This window comes from Podarcis liolepis (genome assembly GCF_965112155.1).
Source record: "Podarcis liolepis genome assembly, chromosome: 12".
NCBI classification, from domain to species: Eukaryota; Metazoa; Chordata; class Lepidosauria; order Squamata; family Lacertidae; genus Podarcis; species Podarcis liolepis.
Window position 1 is genome coordinate 59,427,088 of NC_139563.1, and position 14,438 is coordinate 59,441,525.

Consider the following 14,438-nt stretch of genomic DNA (forward strand, 5'->3'; position numbering starts at 1 on the left):
GTTAGTTAATTCAGCAAATCCTTTCCCTCTTTGTTTTTATCCTAATCCTTTAACTTAATATATTGTAACTTTGGATTCTCACCTGTTAACAAACCATTTTTACATACTCCTTTGTAACATTGCTGCTAAAACCACTTAACTTCATTCTGACATCATTCTAACATTCATTAATTTTGCAGTATTTCTGTAAATAGTCTTTAAATTTCTTCCAATCTTCTTCCACCGACTCTTCTCCCTGGTCTCAGATTCTGCCAGTCATTTCCGCCAGTTCCATATAATCTATCATCTTCATCTGCCATTCTTCCAGAGTGGGTAGCTCCTGTGTCTTCCAGTACTTTGCGATGAGTATTCTTGCTGCTGTTGTAGCATACATAAAGAAAGTTCTATTCTTCTTTGGCACCAATTGGCCAACCATGCCCAGGAGAAAGGCCTCTGGTTTCTTCAGAAAGGTATATTTAAATACCTTTTTCATTTCATTATAGATCATCTCCCAGAAAGCCTTAATCCTTGGGCACGTTCACCAAAGGTGAAAGAATGTGCCTTCAGTTTCTTTACATTTCCAACATTTATTATCGGGCAAATGATAGATTTTTGCAAGCTTGACTGGTGTCATGTACCACCTGTATATCATTTTCATAATATTCTCTCTTAAGACATTACATGCCGTAAACTTCATACCTGCGGTCCATAACTGTTCCCAGTCAGCCATCATTATGTTATGTCCAACATCTTGTGCCCATTTAATCATAGCAGATTTCACCGTTTCATCCTGAATATTCCATTTCAACAGCAAGTTATACATCTTTGACAGAATCTTGGTTTTGGGTTCTAACAGTTGTTTCCAATTTTGATTTTCCACCTGGAAGCCAATTTTCTTGTCCAAATTATATGCCTCCATTATCTGATAATAATGAAGCCAATTTCTCACTTTATTTTTTATTTTTTCAAAACTCTGCAATTTCAATCTGTCTCCCTCTTGTTCCAAAATTTCCCAATATTTCGGCCATTTGGCCTCCATATTGAGCTTTTTCTGCGCCTTCGCTTCCATCGGTGACAACCACCTTGGGGTTTTATTTTCAAGTACGTCCTTGTATCTTATCCAGACATTAAACAATGCTTTCCTGACAATATGATTTTTAAATGCTTTATGTGCTTTGACCTTATCATACCATAAATATGCATGCCATCCAAATACATTATTAAAGCCTTCTAAATCCAAAATGTCTGTGTTTTCAAGAAGCAGCCATTCTTTCAGCCAGCAAAAAGCTGCTGATTCATAATAAAGTTTAAGGTCTGGCAGGGCAAATCCACCTCTTTCCTTTGCATCCGTTGGTATTTTAAATTTTATTCTAGGCTTCTTGCCCTGCCAGACAAATCTAGAAATCTCTCTCTGCCACTTCTTGAAGCAATCCATTTTATCCAAAATTTGCAATGTTTGAAACAGAAATAACATTCTAGGCAATACATTCATTTTTATCACAGCAATAAGGCCTAGCAGTGAAAGCTTCAAATTTGACCAGATTTCTAGATCTTTTTTCACTTCAGTCCAGCATTTTTCATAATTGTCTTTAAATAAATTCCCATTTTTAGCTGTCATGTTAATCCCCAGGTATTTCACTTTCTTAACCACTGTTAAACCTGTCTCATTCTGAAACCTCTCTCTCTCTCTCTCTAGGCTCTGTGGTTTAACCCACAGCACCACCCGGCGGTTCATAAAAGCTTATTTTCCAAAATGCCTGTTTTAAAGGTCTTATCTTACTACACTAGGGATTATATAGCTACATATGATATTTCATGCATATCAGTTAATATCTTGACCCTCTTCCACAAAAATAGCTGTTTACTTGGCCATTTTCCTATGTCATGAAGGCTGAAATTTCAACAAAGCACGTGACTTTGCTAGACTCTTTTCTTCTTTAGGCAAGCATACCTAGATGCTTAGGAAGTTGAAGTAATTTTAATCTTAATTTTTTACCTTTGTATGTTTTAAAGTAGGATTGTTAATTTTTCTTGATTTTACTGCTGTGGTTTTTTTGTTTTGGTAAACCACTTTGCAGGTTTTTAAAAATAAATTTTATTAACTAAATAAGCAATAAATATAAATAAAATAACACAAACCAAAACACAATCCATCCTGTAGATTTAAGTATCTGTCCATAGTCGCCTACTTGTTATCAGAGGCTCAGAATTCGCATTCCTTTGTAAGAAAATATGAAATCATGTAAAACCATAATAATAAATTAATAAAATAAATAAATATCAAAGGGGGGGGGGGAGTGACAAGAAATTTTCCGCACAGGGTACCACCTGACCAGTTGGGATTCATGGTGGAAGTCTCCCTGGTCAGAGCTCCCAACTGCAAAATGAGTTAAAATACTATTAGCAAGCATAACAGTAGGGCTGTAGTTATTCCTTGTGCTTTATATCTGCTTTCCCCTATTGTTGCAATACTGTTCTCGCTTCCTGCCTCAATCCCCTCAGCTTCCACTGGTCCAGGTAATGACACTGGAACATCTTCTAGGTGAAGGAACCTATCCAGGTACAAGTTGGCTTCTGTTCCTGCCTCTTCTCTTTTGTTGTGCCAAGAGTAGCTGGCAATGTCCTCCAGTGGCTGGCGGGAAGCAGAGCTGGAAATAAAGCCTAGTGTGCAGCGAAAGGAAACCTTGGAACCACAGTGGGGGGGATCGGAAGTCATATTAGATCAAGCGAAGGATGAACTCAATTTTGGTATGCAAGAAGTGTAAATCGTCTTTAGTTTGCTTTTGGAATGCCTTGTGTTGATTACTATATATTGTTTGATTTGGTCTTTTTTGTTTTGTAATGTTTTTTTATATTTGGAAACCAGTAAAGCATAAAAAAATGCACCCGGTGGAACGCCCTCCCACAACCACTATCTGACTTTTAGAAGACACCTGAAGGCAGCTCTGCTTAGGGAAGTTTTTAATGTTTGATGTTTTATTGTGTTTTTAATATCCTGTTGGAAGCTGCCCAGAGTGGTGGTTGTTCTGTGTGCCTTTATTTTTAGGTCTCATTATGATTACAGAGGTACCTCAGGTTATGGTAAGTACTTAATTCATTCCAGAGGTCCGTTCTTAACCTGAAACTGTTCTTAACCTGAAGCACCACTTTAGCTAATGGGGCCTCCTGCTTCCACCGTGCGATTTCTGTTCTCATCCTGAAGCGAAGTTCTTAACCTGAAGCACTATTTCTGGGTTAGCGGAGTTTGTAACCTGAAGCGTCTGTAACCCGAGGTACCACTGTACATGGAAATTGTCTTGTGTACTTTGTGTTCTACTTCTTGCCCATCTCTCTTGTAGCTGCAATGGGGCAACTCTTGACTTGCTGTAAGAGGCCTGGAGCGCTTTTCCCTGTGGAAAGGCGGCATACGAAGAGGATGAAGATGATGACGCCGCCTGCATTTTCAGGCCGAGGTTCTGGGATGAAGGGCAGCAGCAGCAGGTCAGCCGAAAGCGCCGCAGCTGCACCTTCGTCTTGGCCCTGAGGACTCCAACTCCCAGCATCCTCCCGGCCTCCCTCCGGGCCTCGGGCGCGCAGAGCCGGCGGGCCGCCCGGCGGGACCATGACGCAAGATGACGCTCCGGTGACGCGACTTCTCAGCGGCGCCCGACCCGGAAGCGGAAGAGGCGGGCTGCCTTGGCCTGTGTGGAGACGAGGCCGCCGGGCCCTGCCTGCCTGACGGAGTCTGCGAGGCGCGCGCCATGGGGCCGGTGAGTCGGCGGGGCCCGTCGCCTGCGGGGCCGAGGCGGGAGTCCGGCCGGGAGCGGGAGGCGCGGGGCCTGGCCGGGAGGAGAGGCGCGGAGGCGGCGGGGCGCGGGCCTGGCCGGGGCTGTGGCGCAGCCCGAGAGGGAGGGAGGGAGGGAGGGAGGCCGGGGCGCGCGCGGGCTTCGCCGAGGGGAGGGCGGGGGTTGGCCGGGCCGCTCCTCCTCCTCCTCCTCGGGAGTCCGGCGGCGCAGGGGGGTCGCGAGGGCGGCCACGCACCGGCATCTCCTCCCAGCGCCTCCGAGGGAGGCCTCGCGGGAGCCGCCCGCCCGCCCCGAGTTCCCCGGGGCTTCGTTGCTGTCCCCCGGCGGCGCCCCCGGAGCTTCCCTCGCGCGTTGGTCCCGTGTCCTCGCGGAGAACGGAAGGGCTTCGGTCGGCGCTGCCTTGGCCTCCCTCGGGCGCCGTCGGGGCCCGGCCTCTCCCTCGCCTCGCCGTGGCTCCCGTGGAAAGCCCTCCCTGGGGATCCCCTCGGGGACCCCCCCCCGTTGGTCCCCATGGCTCAGCTGCGCCCGCCTGGGGATCCCCTTCGCCCTGTTTAGGGCGGCTGCTCCGCCTCGCTCCCTCGCCCAGAGATCCCTTTCCCCCTCGAAACCCGCCGCACGTTCCTTAGGCGCGCTCCCTCCGCTTCGCGGTCGCTTTGTGGTGGACAGGAAGGAAACACGACGGCTTAGATTTCGTTTCCCTAAGGAAGCAAGCGCATCTCTGCCGCACGCGCAATTCCTCTTAAATTTGCTAATAATTCATTCCATTGAATCCCTGCTCTAACTGTCCTAATACGTAGCTGTATTTTGAGAGAGAATATTGATGTTTGAAAGCTCATCTGCCAGACACCTTAATCAAGAGTGCGGGCTGAGAGACTGGTGAGGAGCAACCTATACTGTACTGTGCTATTTTTGGATTATGTATGTTTTTGTTTTTTTAATAAAACCGCACTTTCGTAGCTCCTAGTGGAGTTCCCGTTTAAAGTCTTTCATACAAACCCCTGAAATTTGCTGTATTTCAATAGTGACACAAAATTAGCCAGTATACATGTTATATGTACCCTATCTGAATAGGTAGCATGGGGAAATGCCATGGTTTGTTAGTGATTACAAGATTGATTATAGCACATTGATTTCTGTAGTATGGGAAAACAAAAGTATGAGGCTTTGGGAGGGTTGTTTTTTTTTTTACCCAGCCTAACCTACATCACAGGGTTGTGCAAAGACAAAATGGATAAGTGAGGGAATTATGTAAATGACACTGATTAAATTAAATTGTAAACAGCCAAACTTAGTATGGTTTGTTACTGTGGTAAAACATTTGCATGTAACTTGCGATGATAAGGGTATCATTCAGTCTCTAGTTTGCACTTCTGTATTGGGGGGGGGGGGGAATGCTACTGCATTTTGGAAAAACCTAAGACCTGACATTCTGTTCTTCAGCAGGAGAAAACAAGGAAGTGCATACTCCTAAGTAGGTTAGTGGGATTGTGGAACTATTTCCTGATCAGACAAATTGAGTGAAATCTAATTGCAAGCTTGATTAGGGATGTCACTTGCATAAAAGCATGAACTGGGGTAGTATTAACTGCCACCTCCAAAATGTCCTTCTTGTTCACTGCATTTGAAATTTATTGGCAAAATGGTATTGTGATAGAGACGTGATTTACCTAAAAAAAGTACAACATAAAATGACTCATCAGCATCTTAAGTTGGGTGTAGAAGTGTAGCTTTGTGGTTGGTGGACTGTAAATAAATTATATTCTCATGGAAGAGTATCTCAGTAGAACCACCAGGGGAAACATGTGTATATATAATGAAATGTGTGCTATTTTTCTTCATAAATACCTCTTTATTACAGACACTTGTTCTTGGGGTACTTTATAATCAATTCCTATATTGCTTTGCTCAAAAACTTGCTCTGAGGCATGTTAGATGACTTGTTTATAAGCTATTTTTTATTTGTGAATTAAATACAGTGGTGCCTCGCAAGACGAAATTAATTCGTTCCGCGAGTTTTTTTGTCTAGCGAATTTTTTGTCTTGCGAAGCACGGTGTCGGAAAAGTTTTGGAAAAGCTCCAAAAAGCTCCAAAAATCACCAAAAACCTCAAAAAAGGCTACCACACCGCGTTCTATGAGTTGCTCCTTGAAGTCAAGTCGCAACTGTATTAACGGTATTAAGAAAAAGGAAACAAACTTGCAAGACGTTTTCGTCTTGCGAAGCAAGCCCATAGGGAAATTCGTCTTGCAAAGCAGCTCAAAAACCGCAAAACCCTTTTGTCTAGCGAGTTTTTCGTCTTGCGAGGCATTTGTCTTGCGGGGCACCACTGTAATTGCTCCTTTTTCTACAGTGGATCAAGTGTTAGCATAATTTTGCAAATACTCACATTGTAATAATTGGGAGAACCCTTATGTGAGATGTAATAATACTCTCTGAATACAGTGGTGCCCCGCAAGACAAAAAATTCGCTAGACGAAGAAACTCGCGGAATGAATTTCGTCTTGCGAGGCACCACTGTATAACAGTGCAGCATAGGCTACTGGCTCTATTACCATGACTACTTTTGATCTTACCAGTTCTTGTGCATCTTTTCCTCTCTTGGTTTCTTTATTTCATTTTACTTTTTTAAAGTTTCAATTTTTGTTTCTGAAGCATGGTGGATATTCCATCTGTTTCAGCTTTAAAAATATGTGTTACTGGTTTACAAGAGCCAGTGTGGTGGTGTGGTTAAGAGCGGTAGTCTCGTAATCTGGGGAACCGGGTTCGCGTCTCGGCTCCTCCACCTGCAGCTGCTGGGTGACCTTGGGCCAGTCACACTTCTCTGAAGTCTCTCAGCCCCACTCACCTCACAGAGTGTTTGTTGTGGGGGAGGAAGGGAAAGGAGAATGTTAGCCACTTTGAGACTCCTTCGGGTAGTGATAAAGCAGGATATCAAATCCAAACTCTTCAACCTCTTTTGGATCTGAATTGGGTTGATTACCTATTTAAATAAATATTGCTTAATAAATTATATGAGCTGTAATAGATTGATCAAATTTACATGGATATGTGTTTAATAAAGTAATTGCACTGAAGAAGACACAAGCTTTGACTGTGGTGCAGTATAAATGGTCAATAGAAAATATATTCCATCTTCTGAGACAGCACCTGCAGTTATTGTAAATAAAGACAAACCTCGGTTCTTGAATGTCATTCGTTCTGGAAGCCAGTTTGGCTTATGAAACGTTCGACAACTGAGGCACGGCTTCCGATTGGTTGCAGGAGATTCCTGCACTTAAGCGGAAGCTGCGTTCGGCTTCCAAAAAACATTCGAAAACCAGAACATTTACTTCTGGGTTTTCGGCATTTGGGAGCTGAAACGTTCCAAAACGGAAGTGTTTGGGAGCCAAGGTTTGACTGTCCTTTTTAAAAAATGAGCTTTTCTTAAATAAAAGGGGCTGCTCTATACCAGGGGCCAGCAAACTAAGGGCTGCGGGCCGGATCAGGCCCAATTGCCTTCAGGATCCGGCCCATGGACTGTCCGTGGATTGGCGTGGGGATTCTGTTCGTTCGGGCTGCGCCATTCCCCCCCCCTGTGGCATTCCACCCCCTTCCACTGCAGCGGCACCTCCTCCCTCCTTCCTGGATTCTCCCTGCCCTGCCTAGAGGAGGAAGGGAGCTGGGCTGAGCGCCATTTTAAGAACCCCCTATCTGGAGCCAGCCCTTTTGTGCCACTCATCTTCCCTCTGCTGCTGCCTCTGTCACTACTCTGGTGCTCCTGTGGGCCAGAGAGTGGAGCGGATGAGCTTGCTCTGCCTACCCACGAGAAGCAGAAGCAGCGGTGGCGGCAGCGGCAGCCCCTGGGAAGGTAAGCACTGGGGCTGGGGGGTGGGGAGGAGGACTACTTGCCCCCCTTGCCTCTTCTTCCAGCTCCCACCCCCTGGTGCTTATTCTCTGGCCCACCACAAGGTCTGAGGGACAGTGGACCGGCTGCTGCTAAAAAAATTTGCCGGCCCCTGCTCTATACTAATTGGCTGCAGGGCAAATGGAGGTGAATTATGTACCTATAACATATTTTGTGGTTTCACATAATGTTTGCAGATGAACTGCTGTAGGATTTTTTCAGTCAAGTGATTTTTTACATAGGCTGGTACCTGACTAAGCGCATTCTTAACCATGTTTACTAAGGAGTGAGACTGCATTTACATGGGGCTTCTGTTCCGGGCCCCTGTGTGCGTACGTGAAATCATGTATAATGGGGAGCACCCTGGAGAGTCCTGGTGGCTCACGTGGAGAGAGCTCTTCAAGCTCTGGGGAGGGTCTCCTTGCAAGCCAGGAGGACTTTCCAGCATGCCCCCCCCCATTTCTGAGATCCCAGTGCTGCACATATGTGTGGTTTTGTGCAAATAGAGTATGCACAAATGGGGATTTGCCTTCTAAATCAGTCATTCTATTACTACTAGTGGAAGTTTTGTAATTCTGTTCATTGATGTTAAAAGTCACATGCACGCCCATCAATGTCATTGTTCAAAACCCCCTCTTTATGTCAAACAACTTGAATGGTAAAGCGATCTTAGGCTGCTCCTCTTGTACAAGCTGATAAACCCCAAGTGTGAGCCCAATGCTAAAATTGGTTCAAAAATTAACAGCACAAAATTATGCATGTTTCCTGAGAAGTATGTCTCAGAGGACTTACTGTCTAGTAAGTGAGTGCAGGATTGTAGACTTGTATGCATATAACGGAGGCAAACTGGCAATGGGCGATCTGTGCTCAGCTTCAGATTGGACAGGGACTGTGGGTGGAGATTATTGCATTGCAGGAGGTTTGACAGGATGGTCCTTGGGGTCCCTCCCAACTACCATTCTACGACTCAAACCAGTGTGCATCTTGTCAGAGACACTTAGATTCTGACTCTTCATTGAACCCCCTTTGCATAAAATGTGTTCTGTCTTCCTTTGCAAATACTCTTTTGTTCTGGGTAGCCCATATACCCTTATGAAGTGGGAAAATGTGGGAAAAGGTGAGACTGGAACCTAATCTGGTTGGTGAACAGAACAGTGTACAGTGGTACCTCGGGTTACATACGCTTCAGGTTACGGACTCCGCTAGCCCAGAAATAGTACCCTGGGTAAAGAACTTTGCTTCAGGGTGAGAACAGAAATCATGCTCTGGCGGCGCAGCGGCAGCGGGAGGCCCCATTAGCTAAAGTACCTCAGGTTAAGAACAGTTTCAGGTTAAGAATGGACCTCCAGAACAAATTAAGTTATTAACCTGAGGTACCACTGTATTGGTGGGGTGTCAATTGAGCAGCAAATCTCCCAATTATCAGGACACTATTAGCTCCCCCCCCCCATTAATGTAATTAAGAATGTCCTCTTTATATTATTCCAGGATGAACACTGTTGGTTAATAATGTTCTGTAATTTTCTGGTGCATTTAAAATGTGAAATTATATTTTCTTTTTTCTTTTTTTAAAAAAGCAGGCTGCGCTGAGAAAAAAATGTAGTAAGCATCAAATATTATAAATAATAGAGAGATCCTTTCTGTAGAAAGTAGGAAGCAATATAGATATGACCACTTCTCTAACTTAACTGCATAGCCTGCTGTGTTCAAAAGGCATTAGATTGCATGTTAGGCTTAATATACATGGCCTTGGTATTCATACTGTTCTACACAGTATCATGTGAGCTTGTACATGCAGTTCTGAAATCAGAGAAGTATTGCTCTGCTTCTAGTGTTGTTCCCCACCCGCTTTGGGGGCAGGAAAAAGAAAAACACACAGCACTCAGTTGTCTTAAGTGACTTTCTGAATCCATAACCAAGAGTCTGAGATCACATAACAGGTGCCCCTTAAAAGAAATATCAGTCATGCCTAGAGAAGGGTACCCTAAAATTGAATTCTGATTGTCTTCTGTATATTAAGTTTGGTTCTGGAGTCTTGCATTCCAGTCTAAGCCACAGTTGCCTTACATAGGCATCAAGCACATAGGATATTTTATTCTGTATTTTCCAAACAAGGGTTTGAAGTGTATGTTCATTCTTCCTAATGTACATGTTCTAGGGATAGTGCCTAAAGCCAAAACCACATCTAGTCAAAACACGTTAGGTACAATGGTGGGTGGAATGCCAAGGTTTTATTTCTCAGATTTCTTTAATTTTTGTTTTAATTCCTCCAAGCACATAAAGCTGAATGTGCACAAGTTAAAGGTGTGTCAATTTTGAGTGTACTGTACTTCATCTCCCTTGTTAATATTCTAATGTTTAATGCTGGTCTCAAACATCCCAGAAGTAGAAAGAAATACAAATAAATTAAATAGGAATAATATCTATGTAGCTTAACATTTTTAAAACAACAGCATTGAATGCAGGTATAACTTGGTTATGATAGTAGTATATAATCACTCCTCTGAAATGCAGTTTACATGTGTTTCTGTGATAGGTTTAATATACGTTCATGGAATTTAGTAGAGGGTTTATTCAGGAGAGCTCTTCCTTCCTATATCTGTATCCAGTAAGTGTTTAACTGTGGCATTTAATTGGTAATGTCTTATCTCTCACCTAGCCTTTGGTGAAGTGTCATTGCACACTTGTGGTATTCAGAATCAGAAACCTATTGGTTATTCTGACCTGTGAACAATTTGGGGCACTCTTTTTACATCATTTTTAATCTTGAGAAAATTTCTGCCTGTTCTTCCAGCTTCCATTCTAACTACAGTGGTGCCTCGCAAGACGAAATTAATCCGTTTTGCGAGTCTCTTCGTCTTGCGGTTTTTTCGTCTTGCGAAGGACGGCTATTAGCGGCTTAGCGGCTATTAACGGCTTAGTGGCTTTAAGAAAAAGGAAACAAACTCGCAAGAACTCGCAAGACGTTTTGTCTTGCGAAGCAAGCCCATAGGGAAATTCATCTTGCGGAACGACTAAAAAAACGGAAAACTCTTTTGTCTTGCGCGTTTTTCGTCTTGCGAGGCATTTGTCTTGCGAGATACCACTGTATATGAGCTCTGAGCTCTGTGTTCTGTTGAACTAATAATAGAAATATTAATACTGCTTTATATTTTGCTAAAACTTACAAACAAATAAGAAATACAGCAAATACAAATACAGCAATACGGCAAATACAAATTCAAATGCAGCAAAGATTATCTATCTATCTACACGTGACCTATGGCGGGGGGTTCTAACTCTGTATTTATAGCTTTTAATAAAACAAAATAGAGGGTGGTGGTGGTTTACTGATTTGTTAACTGAAAATCTGATAATCACTCTTCTGTTACTCTTGGTTGGCTTGCTAATTTGAATTTTGAACTTCACTCTATGACAGTGTGCCTAATGGGCTAAATAAATTATAAAATTCAAATCAACAGTTATTTTTCCACACCACTGAATTTCCACATCAGGCTGAAATTTTAACATTGTAAGAGAGAGTGACTGGTTACCCAGTCAAGAAGACAAATTTTTGGAACACTTTAATTAGAATAGCAAGCTCTCTGTTACATAAAATAGAAGCTGTGTATCAAAAGATATTAACTAGCATGCATGGATACCTCCAGGACCAAGAAGGACCCTGAGCTGTGTGTGACATTTGTTTGGGTTTAGACTAACTCCCCAAAGTTACAAGGCCTTTTAAGGGAAACCAGCTTTTACAACAGCCAAGAGGCTTACTTTTGTCTCAGAAAGGTGTCTCTACCTATGTTATGCGTAATGTCATTGTGTTTCTTGTTTTTTAAATATCTAGCAAGGGCAACAAGATTTTGTATTTTGCAGAAATAAGACATTTCCACCTTGTTCTGATGGCTGGCTACAAATGCTCTTGATTCTTGTATTGCAAGGGATTGGACTAGATGACCCTCAGGATCCCTTCAAACACCACAATTCTATGATTCTGTGATTCTAACTACAGAGAAACCCAATAGGTCTTATCTTATTTATTTAAAGCATCTATATACTGCTTAAAAGATAGCATTTCTAAGTAGAGTGCATTATAATAAAACATATGGAGGATAAGACAAAGAAAACACCAAAAATCAAGCAGAAACCTGACTGCTACCCTAAAATGCCTACTGGAATAAGGAAGTCTTTGTCATCCACTGGAAGTTAAACAAGGAGTTTGCTTCCCTCTGTTGGGAGGGAGGTCCACAGGCTTAGGCCTACAGCACTGAACACAGTTACCTGCCTGGTGCTACTGAATACTGTAATACCTCTGCGAACATCCGCCCTGTCTAGTGTCCATTCCAGCGAACGTCCGTGGCAAACCCAGAAGTACCGGAACGGGTTACTTCCGGGTTTGCTGCTTGCGCATGCACAGAAGCTCAAACTGCTCTAAAGTTGCAAAGCTGACGGAACCAGTGCTAAATGATCAGTGTGGAGGTTGCAACTTACCAGAAATGAAAACTAGGGCTTGGTGTCATATTGTTCAAAACCGGTTTGAAGTCTATCATTTTCTTCTTTGGCAATCACTCGTAGCCAAGTAAGATTGTCTTCCATAAACACGGGTTTAACAGTGAGTCAATAATAATAATAATTTGTTTGTTTGTTTATACCCCGCCCATCTGGTTGGGTTTTCCCAGCCACTCTGGGCAGCTTCCAACAAAATATTTAAAATATAATAAAACATCAAACATTAAAAACTTCCCTAAACAGGGCTGCCTTCAGATATTTACTGAAAGTCAGATCGTTATTTATTTTCTTGACATCTGATGGGAGGGCGTTCCACAGGGCAGGCACCACTACCGAGAAGGCCCTCTGCGCGGTTCCCTGTAACCTCACATTTTACAGCGAGGGAACCGCTAAGGAAGGCCCTCGGAGCTGGACCTCGGTATCTGGGCAGAACGATGGGGGTGGAGACGCTCCTTCAGGTATAATGGGCCAAGGCCTTTTAGGGCTTTAAAGGTCAGCACCACCACTTCCAATTGTGAACAGAAACTTACTGGGAGCCAATGTAGGTCTTTCAGGACCATTGTTGTGTGGTCTCGACAGCCACTCCCAGTCACCAGTCTAGCTGCCGCATTCTGGATTAGTTGTAGTTTCCGGGTCATTGCAATAGTCCAAGCGGGAGATTACCAGAGCATGCACCACTCTAGCGAGACAGTCCACGGGCAGCTAGATTCTCAGCCTGCATACCAGAAGGAGCTGGTAGACAGCTGCCCTGGACAGAGAATTGACCTTCACCTCCATGGACAGCTGTGAGTCCAAAATGACTCCCAGGCTGCACACCTGGTCCTTCAGGGGCACAGTTACTCCATTTAGGATCAGGGAGTCCTCCACATCTCCCTGTCCCCTGTTCCCCCACAAAGAGTACACATGTCTTTTTTAAAAATAATTTTTATTAACAGACCAATCAAATCACATTAATTCCAAATCACATTAGTTCCAAATTACACAGCCAAATTTTTAAATTTTTGTTGGGGGTACCCATACTTTGTGCTCCGAAAGGGATCCAAACATCTCTCTTGCTGCTGCTTTGATATACCTTCTCTTTGTTGTTTTCCTCATCTTCTTGTTGTTATCATATATTCCTTTCTTTGTGATCTCTGATAGTCTCCACAAGCGGGTTGAAAACAAACGTTGTTAAATCCTGTGTGGATTTTACACTCCTCCAAGAGCCATATCAAAATAAACAGACGCCATTACCGCACCTCCGTACAAAACATTCCCAGTTTGTCCGTTGATTTCCACAGGCCTGCCAGTCTCTCATCAATTTTCTCAGGGGGCCCTGCCAGGTCCAACTCACATTCTGATATAGTAACAAGCCATGGTCCTCCTCCCCCTCGTCCTCCTGTAGGCAGGCCTGCCGTAACAAATCTCTTTGTATTGCTGCGTCACAAAGGACTTTCATTCCTTCCCGATCTTCCCACCAGCCATGTGTTTGATTAGTAATTCATTTCCACACAGTTCTTTAATCCTCCTGCTTGTGATCAGTAATTGCAACAATTCTTTCCTTCTGGGGGGGGGGGCGTTGTTAGGTACTCACATAAGACAAAAAATAAAATAAAAGCCCCCCCCCTTTTCAGTTCCGCTACATACCGATCCTTTGATGAATCTTCTTCTTGATTTATTGTTAAATCCAGCCTGTTGCTTCCACTTCACAGAGATCCCTTTAATTAGCAGTCTTTACTCCCAATCTTCACTTGAAGTATGTGCATTTGCTTCTTTCTAATTGTTTATTTCGAGCTGCTGCAGCCAGTGCGCAATCAGAGACAGCGTCCGGGAGAGCCGGACCCACACAAGGGCTTTGTGCCTAGTGCCCTCACCCCCTTCTTTCGAATCCGGGGGTGATTTATGGCCATAGCAGGCAAGGCAGTGTTCCCCATTTCCTTGGGGCAACAAGGGAGGCTGCATACTTCCATATCAGCCTCTTAATTACCTTGTGTGGGCTGGAGAGATGGTATTGTCGGCCATCTTCCAATGCGCCCCTAGCGGTCCCCCCAAGAGTACTCATGTCTTGTCAGGATTCAACCTCAATCTGTTAGCCGCCATCCATCCTCCAACTGCCTCCAGACAGTCACACTGGATCTTCACACATCCTTCCACAGTGGGGACATAAGATTCTGAACAACATGGCCAGTCCAGCAAAGTTAATGTTGAAGAATCATTGTTAATGTTGAAGAATCACACTGGTATATTGTGATATTGGTTTCATAATTTTTGACCTGGAAATATATTCTGAATCAGTGTGTGAAAGAGAGAGAGAGAATG

At 43.8% G+C, this 14,438-nt stretch overlaps 1 protein-coding gene and 1 long non-coding RNA gene across 4 annotated transcripts in view; both read left to right on the plus strand.

Annotated features, from left to right (window-relative positions):
* The window catches only part of LOC310690225, a 121,304-nt gene that overhangs the window by 2,786 nt on the left and 104,080 nt on the right, over positions 1-14,438 (plus strand). The window lies entirely within an intron of this gene.
* CUL1 (cullin 1) overlaps positions 3,543-14,438 on the plus strand; it is a 45,885-nt gene continuing 34,989 nt past the window's right edge. The window contains exon 1 of one of the 3 annotated variants that reach the window (XM_083468782.1): positions 3,543-3,728. The gene's annotated coding sequence lies outside the window, so the exon portion shown is untranslated. Of the gene's footprint in view, positions 3,729-3,907; positions 4,641-14,438 lie in introns of those variants that run through there. The other 2 variants (XM_083468784.1, XM_083468783.1) reach the window with 2 other exon arrangements.